Genomic DNA, 11,577 nt, shown 5'->3' with positions numbered 1-11,577 from the left:
CAGTTGTTTTGTGTCATTTATTTAAACCTAAGACTGGGAGGCAAAATGCACATTTAATTGTGTAATCTTGACTGTGATTCTTGGCAGTTTCACATAATTCCATCTTTCGACTTGAGGAATATTGGTTTTATTTTGTGAAATAAATTAATTTTTATGTATTTATGTAGACATGTTGTGCTGATATATATATATATGTCCATCAGTAGCAACATCCACAATCAAATCATTCACCCAAACTAAGCACATGAGAAGCTCTGTAAATGTGGAACTCTGGACCAAGGTGAGGTCACAAACGGGCGTGTCCCAGTAAGACGAGCAAGTCTACAGAAAAAATTTATGGGCTGGGAATATGCAGTCTGCACAACCGACTCGCTAAGGTCCCTGCACTGAATTAAGGAGGCTCCGCTGGACCCGAGTGCGCGTCTTGTCTCCGCCCCCCGACGAGGCACAGCATCCATCCTCATGCGTTCGCACGCAGCGTGATCTCTATCACAAACCGAGAGCGGCGGCTTTGCTGATCCGATGGAGTAGTAGTACTAGTAGTAGTGGAACTGCTCACGGGTTCCTTTTGCCCTTTTCTCCTATCTTCTTTTCATGGATTTGCCCTTTCTCTGGAATATTGCTTCATCCCATCGCGGTAAGTGTGCGTGCTGCTTGCAGATGCTGTGGGGGATAAATAAGAGGAAATGAGACTGTGTAGCTATTGTCTGTTGCTGGGGGAAGTTCGGACCTTAAGGAAGCCACAACGCAGTGCTCTGGTTTGATCAAATGTATCCAAGCGCGTAATGAAAACTGGTTTATGGATGGTACAGATTTCATCGCGGATTCTGGGAGAATGTGTGGAGCATAGTGTTTTAACGACTGTAAAGATTCGATATCGGTATTTAGACAGACACCTGTCTCTACCAGCAACAGTGACCGCCATCCACTGCTTATTTACGCTCTTACAAATATGATTTTTGAACATAGGAGCTACCTCGGTGCCTTGCAACCCCAGTTGAAAACAGAAAACGAGGATTAGTGCAAATGTATCACCTCCGCTGCCGAGCGAATGTGTCCTCTGTCCAGCAAAAAAAATGTTGGCCCATGCCCGTCCCCCAACATTAGAGCCTGACTATTCCTCCACAACCAGCCCCTTAGACATGCAAGGCGCATTGCTGCCTTCCAGATCATGGAAAGACCGGATTCCCATATCCATCACTGAAGCCTTGATGAGCAGTATAGGGCAGCCTTGAATTGAATTCAGTGCAGCCTGTCTTCATACTCACCAAACTGTGCAGTACATGTGCAGCTTTGGCCTTTATATAAGAACTGATCATGGAGAGATGAACCGTTTTCGTGTAGTGAAAACGAACCAAATTAGAATGAAGTGTCTGATGAGCAGCTGGGGCTTCTTTGCATAAATGTCTGTTTTGAACCTTCATAACCTCGTCTTATAGTATCAAAATTATAAATGTCTGTTTTGAACCTTCATAACTTCATCTTACAGTATCAAAATGGGGATATAGTTTACTGTCAGCTCCGGTTTGTGCATAGGACTGTGAATGGGAATAACAGTAAAATGGATTGAATTGTTTGCAGTTGATAGGAGCTGCAGAATTGTTCAGCACACAATTAACCAGTTGGCCACTGGACCCTCAGTGTGGGAGAGGTCACTGTTGTTTTCATCTGTTGTCAAAAGACTGATTATGTTAAATCACCTGCTGTCACAGCGGATTGTATTACATTCAGGCGAATCTTGCTTTTACCTCCATGTTTGTACTGAATCCTCCTTGTGTTCCTTGGTTGAGCACTTAAAATAGTGTCACCTACCCAGAGAGGCACACAATCTATTTGTAGTTGGAACCTGTGACGTTGTGTGTTTATATTTGACAGGTGTATTCATGCTCTTCCCTGTAGTATAGCAGACAAATGGTGTTACTCAGCAGACAGATGGCAGGTGGCTGGGCATCAGGTGAGCCGTTCCTTTGCTGTCAGCAGGGCCTGCACAGTTCAGGACACCCACCATGCTGTCTTATACAGTATAATGTTTTGTATAAAGTGGGGTTTTTTTTGGACATAACGTATGTGTGAGTGTGTATGTTATAGGTTTGAGTATGCACATGCCACTTGCTCAAATGGGTGCATGTGTAAAGGTCCCATTTTATAGTGAAAGGCTTATATTCACAAGGTGCTTGTATGTGTTTGCCTTTCCTTGACAGGTTATGTGACTTTGACCAGTCAGATAACAAAACAGGCCTTGAAATGATATGCATGTAGTAATGTTCACCTGTGACATCACTGGCTGCGTCAGTTATATTGTTGTGGGGTCTCAGTTCTGAACACCAACACATATTTAACCAAAAACAAATGTTGTTGCGACCAGTATTTTCATCACAGTTGTGGTCACCATCATCTTTCATCAGATGTATCAAAGATTGTTGTGAAAGTTCTTACAATTCTTCCACCTGATATTGATCTAGTTTTTGTATTTTGTCAAAATGTGTCATTTTTAGTAATTTGATTAGCTTTTTATTTTTTTGTTAGTGTTCTTGAATATTGCCTTATATGTTTTGTTTCAGTCAGTGAAACTTCACGAACAGCCTGTTTGTTTTTAAACTTTTTTAAAGTTGTGCTAAAACATTTTCAAGAGTGGCTACATTCACTGGCTTTGGTGCGAACCTTTTACTTGTTCGTAGAACTAACTGTTCTTTGTCCCACTTTTTTATTATCATCCAGCCTTATTTTATTGGCTTATTTTAGTATGGGAATAGCATCAGCATTTTTAAATAGTTTTTATTTTCATAATTAACAATTTTGGATTTGTGTACCTTCTGCCAGGTCTAGTCTCTGACACATCTGTTCCATTACGTGCTGCGTGGCTGTCCTGTAGCCTTGCAAGCCCAGAATAAAAAAATAAAAAAATAAAGCTGCACTAGGCAATTTTATAGCAGAAACATACATGCCTTCTGATCCTAAATCTCCAATTGAAGGTCAAAAAGAGGCTTATCTGCAAGAGTAAAACATCCCATGAAATCTGTCAAAATGAAGTTTAGCTTTGGTGTTTGATTATTTCTTTACACAAGAAGTGGTAAAACAAAACATACAAGTGAAACATGCCCCAGGGAAACTGGCATATTATTTTTGGCTACTTAGAATGAAATGTTCAACTTACCATATCTCTTGTCCACAGATATGCATAGATGTTGCTATGCATTGAACAAGTGGGGGGGAAAAAACCATATTAGCAACAATGTGCTGTTCTGAGATGTGTAACAAATTACAATAACTAAGCCAATGCCTTATGTTGTTAAAAAGGAAAAAACCAAATCACCAGGTTGACCTACTGTGATGATGCTGCAGGAAGGAATGACCTCTGAACTCATGCCTGATATTTAGCACCTTTTCTAAACTTGCTGTTGTTCATATACAAATACCCACAGTGACACGCGCACACACACACACACAAACCCTGTCCATGATCCAGGATTACCACTAGGGGGTTATGTTAGTGCAGTGGGGGTGTCCTGATTGGACAATAAATCTGTCACTGTGATGTCTCAGTGTGACTGTCTGGCCTTAAGGTGAAATAAAGCCTCCAGAGACTGAGTGGCCCCTCGTTTTATCATTAGCACAGGCATACTGTATGAGCTAACAGCCTAATATGCCTTTAATAATAATTCAGTCTAATAGTTACTGTTGTCGGAGCATGTGTTTAGTTGAAAGTTTATGCAATGAACCACAAATGCAAAGTGTTTAAAAATCTAAAATAGAAAAAGGGCACAAGTCAGAAGGTGAAAGGGCAGGTGTTTGAGCATCACCTGGGGTCTATCTGTGTGATATGTGCAAAAGAGGAAAAGGAAGAATTATTACACTGACTGCCTTCATAGTTTTCCTTGGTTTGCCAGAAGCTAGACAACACATTTAACGTGGCTAAACATCTGTATTTACAATAATGCTTGATTGAATAGAGGGAAAAGTGGTATGTTGTTGGCTCAAATGGGTGGATTTATAGCATGCCAGAATGTGGTGTGAGCTTCTCAGCCCAGGCATGTGTATATAATTAGCCTCAATGTGAATGGGAGCTAATTGAGAAATACTTTCTGTTGCAGCCAAATATCCCTGCTGGCTGTGCACCCAGGTTTTTTTTTTTTTTAATGGAAACCAACCATATTAGAGGTGGCTAATGTACTTATTTGGGTGGACAGATCAGCAGATGAATTTAAAAATGAATCCGCTACACCGCCAAATTTTGTACAGGGTAGGCTAATATGATTTGTTTCATTGTTCATCAGGAGTTTCCAAAGTCACACTGGTTCCTGTTGAATGAATCTACATTGCTGTAGGTCACCAGGAGCTGAAACATAAACTCTGGTCATCAAACTGTTTACCTTTGCTGGACTCATTAAGCTGTTCAGGGCACCCGTGATGGTGGTCACACCGATGAATAACAGAGAATATGACAGTTAGATTAAGTTCCCTTACCATATCAGTTGCTCAGACAAAGGGCAAAGTGGATTTTACCTGTGACACAATTGTGTATACAATATATTGTCAGTGAGAAGGTGAACCGAGGCAAAGATGTGTCATTTGGAGAACATTTTGAACTTGAGCAAAGTATTTGTGCTTCTCTCACTAGTGCAGAATGTGAGGGATTTTTCATGTGTTGAGGTCACACTGTGCTTCACTTATCGAATAAGGTGAAGGATGATTTGGCTGGAAGAAGACTGTGAATGCTGTTCAGAAGTATGTTTGCTGATTTCTTCACCCGATGTTAAAGTTCAGTAGCAGTAAACCTACCCTTCATTTTACATCCCATCTTGGTTCACACATTCAAAATACAATTTACAAACACCCTTTCCCTCCTTAGACGTCTTTAACACAGGTGACATCTCAGATGAATAATAACTGCCATGCTGACAGCAGTGCTGCATATTCTGAAACCTGCTTTCTCCTGATGTTAAATTTCAGCTGCAGTTCCCTCTGCTGCAGCAGTGGTAAATCAGGCACCCAGGGAATTCTATAAATTTCCATTCTCTCCTCTCTTATTTTGCGTCCCTGAAGGGGGATGCCTTGAAATACACATTGCATGACATTAAATGCCCAATATCCATTGGTGCCATTTTAATTTTGGTGCCCATTGTGACTCCTTATTTCATGAGAACACACCGAATGTCACTGTTTAGCACCACAAAACTTGAGTAAAGTGCTAACATCTCCTGGCCCACAGCACAAGATATACTGTAGAAAAAGTGACGATTCAGTGCTTTGTGAAATTGTCAGCAAAGGCTTTATTTCCATTTGTGAAAAGATGTTGTTAAGATGGATAATTGACACCTACATATCTGTCCTGGGAAAGCGTTGTTAACTAGTAGATTTGTGTCTTCTAGATGGCATGAAGTGATAATAGCAGCTCTACCTTTCTACATATCTTTGCAGGATGAATGACCAAAACTAAATTACAGACAGATTTTATTGCTGTTCTCTCTCCTTTAAAACTTTTTGCAACATATTTGCTAATTAAATGAACGAGGAGAAGCTGCAGTGGCATGATATTGTAGGAATGCTGAGAACTCTGACGGGAAAAATGTCTTTATCTCTAGCTGGGTCAGGAGGATGGTAATGTGATGGTTGTTATTGGACTGAAAAGTAGCTGAACACTCAGATCAAGAGCTTGTTTGATCTAAATATAGACTGTAGTCTAGGGATGTTACAAGGCAAAATGAGAAAAACTTGCACAGTGTCATTCTACACAGAGAAAAAAGACACTTACATAGAAGACCTGTAGCATTTTCCCATCTTAAAAATTTTACATCCTACTCTGCAAATGCAGATTTATCTGAAGCACTTGCAGTTGTTTATTGATAACATTTGTTTGGAACTGCAATATTATGAAATCAGATTTACCCTGAACTCCCCATATGAATGATTACTAAGCCAGTAGGCAGTTAGCCCAAAGTCAGTGGTGAAATTAGCAGACTGAGATATGACAAAAATGATCAAGGCTGTGGTGATGAGTGAAAAGCCAGAGACAAACACCACTCTGCTTAATCAAGTAAAGATAGTACGGAGAGACTAAGGCCAACAGCAGAGAAAGTGTGGAATGATGAAATTCAGAAAAGATTTTAGAGGTTGTACATGTTGCTGGTGAGCAGCATCTGAAGAAACAACCTTAATATCTTTTCAGCTCTTCTTTGCTGCTTCTTCCTGCCTGGTTTCTCTTTATTTCATTCTACCAAGTTTCTCTCTTTAGGAATGTTTTTTTTTTAGTATCTTTACAGACATTTTTATTCTATAAGGATATGTTTGATTGGCTGTTACTTTCAGCTTTGTATGGTTTGATGTCATCTTACTAGTCTTTGTTTGACATTCTTACGTCCTCTGCCTATGTTGTCAGGCGTTGTGCAGACTCCAGCTAAACTTTCAGTCAGAAAGACAAAAAATTGATTCCCAAGGCAACTGCTGCTAATTCACAAATGACATTATATCAGAGATGCTACAGAGCTTAACTTAGAGTTTTATTGGGACTGGATTAGATACTAACCTTCATCCTGTGTAGCACAGTTTTCATTATTATCTGAAAAATTAACCACAGTTTAATATGTATTAAAGATGCTTGGCAAGTTCTCATCGTGTATGTTTACAAAAGGAAGGGTTTCAGGAGCTTTTAAAGAGTATACCACCAATCTAGCACTGCACTCCCATAACAATGTTGGACTCACAAAGGACAGATTTTATTGTCTTTTTTTATTGTCTGTATGGTGTTTTCCCTGCAGCAGGGCCTAGAGCATTTTTAATTATGCATTCGTTATATTTTATTTGCTCGCTGTTTATTCAGTCTAATTTTTTACAAAAGGGAATTCTGCTGCTAATTGATTCTTGTTTATTATTATTTGCATTGCAGTTTACAACATAAAAGATACAGTATATTTCCACAAAATAAAAACTATCAGCAGCTTCAGTCTTTCCGTTTCTCCTGTCACTAGCTGCTGTGAGTTGTTGTCGTGTCTGATGTTTAGCTCTGACTGGAATGATGACAATGTTATTTCATGCTAACACACAGTTGTATGCTTACAGATTTCGCAACAAATACTTTGTGAGCAAACTCAGTATTATTTTCTAAAGTGTAAAAATAGATGGTGGCATGGTGGATAGCGCTGTCGTCTCACAGCAGGAAGGTTCCGGGTTTGAGCCCGGGTTTGAGCCTGGGGCCTTTCTGTGTGGAGTTTGCATGTTCCTCAATGGGTTCTCTCCGGGTACTCCCGCTTCTTCCCACGGTCCAAAGACATGCAGCTTAGGTTGATTGGTGACTCCAAATTGCCCCTAGGAGTGAGTGTTGGTGGGTGTGGTTGTCTGTCTCTTAGTGTCAGCCCTGTGATAGACTGGTGGCCTGTCTAAGGTACCCCCCCATGACCCTCTTTATGATAAGTGGTATAGATAATGGATGGAAAAATAAATCAGTCCCCCACAAAGTACCTATAAGAAAGTCACAATGGAAGTGTGAGAAGTGACTAAATATGGCGACTGAGATGCTCTGTTGGCAAGAGTGGCAGCAGCCATGGAACAGCTGTGTGTCTGTGAGAGAGTGTGTGCCCCGTTGTGCAGTCAGCAGATGAGATAATCAACATGAGACATATACCTTGTTGACCGCAAACCTTTCCTTATGTTCTCAGGATGAAGTCTTGTGGGAAGTCATAAGCATTGTATAAAATGTGAAAAATAACCATTTGATGACAACACAAGCATTTTAAGAGGATTTTTCAGTAGTCAGATAAGAAGGCACAACAGTGTAGGAAGGTGTGGACACAGACTGGCATGCTGGGTTGGCACATATCCCAACAAGCATGTTTCTCAGTTCTGATACAAGACGACTCAAAATAGCCTCTGTTGCTGTACAGTAACTGCACTTCCCTAAGCATGCCACACAAAAACAAAAGCAGTCATTATAACCAGGCCTACATGAATTTAGGATTACTATTAATGTGGTCTATTACATACAGTGGTAGAGGTCTGTAAGGCCCATCAAAAGCTGTTTTTTAGGCAGAAGAGTGTAGTGCAAACAACAGATGGATGAAAAATTCAGTGTGAAAGTTAAAGTGACATTAGAGCTGTATCTGCCAAGATTTTAGAGATCTTCTTTCTTGCTGGTCTCATTGGTGTCTTCTCACATATAATCAGAATTCATTCAATGAAGATTTATCCAGAAATTTAAAGTTAATCTATCAAATGACAATGTGACAGAGGTCAGTTTCCCTCTGATTTATGGAACTTAATGGTGAGTTGTAGCTCATTGTGTAGCTGTCCAGCTTGTAGCTTTCCTGTTTTGGCTTTTATAGCATTGCTCTCAGCTGCAGGAGGCTTCTGTTTTTTAGTGAAACGCTCCAAAAAGCCACAGACATACAGAGTTGGTGACCAGCTGGGGAATATAATGGAATAGAGTAAAATATTTCTCTCAGGAGTAGGTTGAGACATAAACAACACTACAAGAAAGTAAATACTGGCTTATGAACATTCTCCAGGTGACCAAGTGCTCCAAATCTAAACAACCATACTGTACAGGTTGTTTGTCCCCGTCCCCTGATATGACCCACAGGAGCATTTTCTGAACTAGCACCCCTGTGGGGGCAGTAGATATGCCACAGATAAACACTGTTGGAAAAAACAAATAACTGATGCTTTTATGACAGAAGAATGATAATTTTCCTCAGTAGCCGGTTGTGGATGCTGGATGTGTAAATAAGAAAACTTATCAATTTAAATTAGTGTTGTGTTTACAACTTGTTTCAGTTTTTTAATGATCGTCATGCATACATTATATTTTATTAGATGCTTAATCATTTAATGGAGTAAATGTTAAAAATAAATGGTACAAAAAATATCATTACAGTGTGCAGAGTTCAAAGTAACACTTAAAGCGTACTTGTATTATATGACCATATAACTGATGCTCCTCCACTCCAGTATAGGAGGAGAGAAGGACACAAGGCTATGCCACCGGCATGCCAGCAGTGGGGTAATATTTAATTTTTCCATGCCCAGCTTTTGACTCCCAGCTTTATCACCAACTCTGTCACTGTGACAGTTTAGTCACATCGGGTCATCACAGTCAGGCAGAGCAACTCAGCTGGAGAACAGGAGATGGTCAATCAGATAACATTTCTGGGCTCAATATTTCACAGTCAGCTCTCTGAGAGGAGAGCAGTCACATGTAGACAAAGTCCTCACTGGCTAGCTGAGTGGAGAGGAGATACTGATGAATCCTGACAATGCCTGATGAGCTCACTGCTGGGAAGATGATCTCATCACCTTTCATGTGACTGTAATTAACCGGCTTTTGGAACTTGGAAAAAAAAAAGCTCCTTGGTTGTGGTCTTTGGAACATCATTTAAAAGTGTGATCTCCTGAGGCTAGAGAAAAGGAGAAACTATGTTAAGACTTCACTGAAACTAGGTCTGACTGTTCAACACTGTGACTCTTTGGTGCTGTGAGGCTGAGTGAGAAATAAACTCTTTGATATTGAATGTGGCCAACTTAAATTTTCTGATTGGCCCAAGTCAAATCATCAAGTTTGTAGTCCAGCTGTCAAATTGTCAGTTTTTTGTCTATTGCCTCTGCACCATTGCCCACAGAACAGGACAGAAATAAAAATATAGACTGCATATCTACAACTACATATCTCAAACGCTTTCACATTCTAAGCCACTTAGAGAATTCATGAGGTGATACTTGCCAGTCATTTAAACAAGATACTAATGATCCTACTTGTGTCAAGGTGCAACCTTCAGGTAGGGAGTGATGTGATTTTAGAGAGAGCACCAGCTTCCTCTGTAAGTGTCCTGCCATGGACACCATGCTCCATGATTTACATACGGTAGACATGAACAGAGATATTAACCAGCTTCAGTGATTCTTTTAAGCCTTAGTTGTTATTCTTGGGTTTCCACTGAACATTCTGCTTGGCGCCTTTGGAGTCAACTTAGCTCGTCGTTCACTACTTGTGAGAGGGGAAACTAAACAGTACTAATTGTCTAACTGCGGACTGATGAATACTGTAAATTGGTTGGTTTAAAACTGAGGTGAGATTCGGGATTAGTGAGGTTTTCATGTGACGTGTTCATTTACCAGAAGGAACTTTGCAGTCTGCGCTTGTGATGCAGTAACTGTACTGACTGTGCGGTTAATGCTGCTGTCACTACATACTGTACTTAAATAATCAGCAGTTGCCAGTGTCAAACCTACAGCTTACTCTTTTAGCACAGCTTGAACCTGACAATTGAAGCTGATTGAACCCCAGCTGAACCTTGATCAGTCATCTCTCTGGTGATTGAAATGAGCTGCCAGTGATCAAGGACAATTCATCTGGTAGAGAAAAGAAAGAGAGAGAAAAACACAAGCTGGTAAAAAGTAGCTGGAAATGTAGATTTTGAAACACTTCACTCTTCCTTTTTTTCTGTAGCTTGACTCTACAACCGATCTCCTCCTCTCCACACTTGCTGCCTTTCATTATTCAGAATTGCACTTTAGGAAGAGAAAGATCCCAAATTGGGAATAATATTCATCTTTAATGGGGAATTACAGCCCCATAACCATCTACGGGGGGTCCATTGCTTGTTTGATGAATTCCAATAAATCAACAACAGCTTCATCAGATACTGACATTTCTGGCTTTCCAGAACATTTTTAAAACCCACCGCTGATAGCCACTAAAACCACAAGACACCTTCTGCTTGTACTGTCAGTGCCCCGCAATTAAACACAATGCTGTGAGTGACTGAAAAGCCATTTCAGCCTTGCCTAGAGCCACAAAAGCAAGTATAACAGCAGTTACATTTTTCCAGTATTCTCCTCTTCATTCCCTTTCTTATTAATGACCTCACTTTTCTTCATGGGGAACTAGATGTTTTAGTTGATGACAATTATAAGCCACCGTGAAACACAGTAAAACAAAATGATAGAAAGTATACACAGAGTACAGAAGATGAGTTCCATAAATGTAGTTGTGTCTGCGGGAGATGAAACCTTGATGATGATGATGAGTCATGCTGAATTTAATTGTGTTCTCATGTTAATGAATCTGATGCGATTAGAAAAATGCTGTGTCTTCACGACAAATTTAGTTTTTCGATTTGGTGCTGTTAAAAATGTGTTGGAATAAAACAGGAACAGTACAAACATCAGTACAGTATGCAGCTATTTTACTAGTACACAACTGATTGATTGGTGAGGTGGCATAAGATTTATTATCAACACTCGATAATCAAATTAATTGTTTTTTTTATCAAGCAGAAATACAGAACATTTTCTGTTTCTACCTTATTAGATATGATGAGTTACAGTTTTATATTATTGCCAGCAGGATCACTTTTATTTCTGTACTATTTTTCAAATGTTCTTTCATATTTTATCGAATAAACTATTAATTGATCAACAAATTGCTTGATGATGTTTGTAATTTGTGGCACTGATGGGAACACTTGCATCTGTCGCTATGCCAGGCCTAGCTGTGGTAACTATTATCTTCAGCCCTGTGGACACAGCCAATCGAGAGGGGATTCAGAGGGGTAGGCCTAGGACACGACACAGAGATTACATCCTAGC

The 11,577-nt window shown here is 39.9% G+C and overlaps 1 protein-coding gene across 2 annotated transcripts in view; it reads left to right on the top strand.

The window, feature by feature from the left end:
- Positions 1-321: 321 nt before the first annotated feature.
- plppr1 (phospholipid phosphatase related 1) overlaps positions 322-11,577 on the top strand; it is a 37,294-nt gene continuing 26,038 nt past the window's right edge. The window contains exon 1 of one of the 2 annotated variants that reach the window (XM_020601186.1): positions 322-637. The gene's annotated coding sequence lies outside the window, so the exon portion shown is untranslated. The remainder of the gene's footprint in view (positions 638-11,577) is intronic. The other variant, XM_020601185.1, reaches the window with a different exon arrangement.

Source organism: Monopterus albus, unplaced genomic scaffold (assembly GCF_001952655.1).
Source record: "Monopterus albus unplaced genomic scaffold, M_albus_1.0 scaffold50.1, whole genome shotgun sequence".
NCBI lineage: Eukaryota > Metazoa > Chordata > Actinopteri > Synbranchiformes > Synbranchidae > Monopterus > Monopterus albus.
This window is presented reverse-complemented; position numbering and strand designations above follow the sequence as displayed.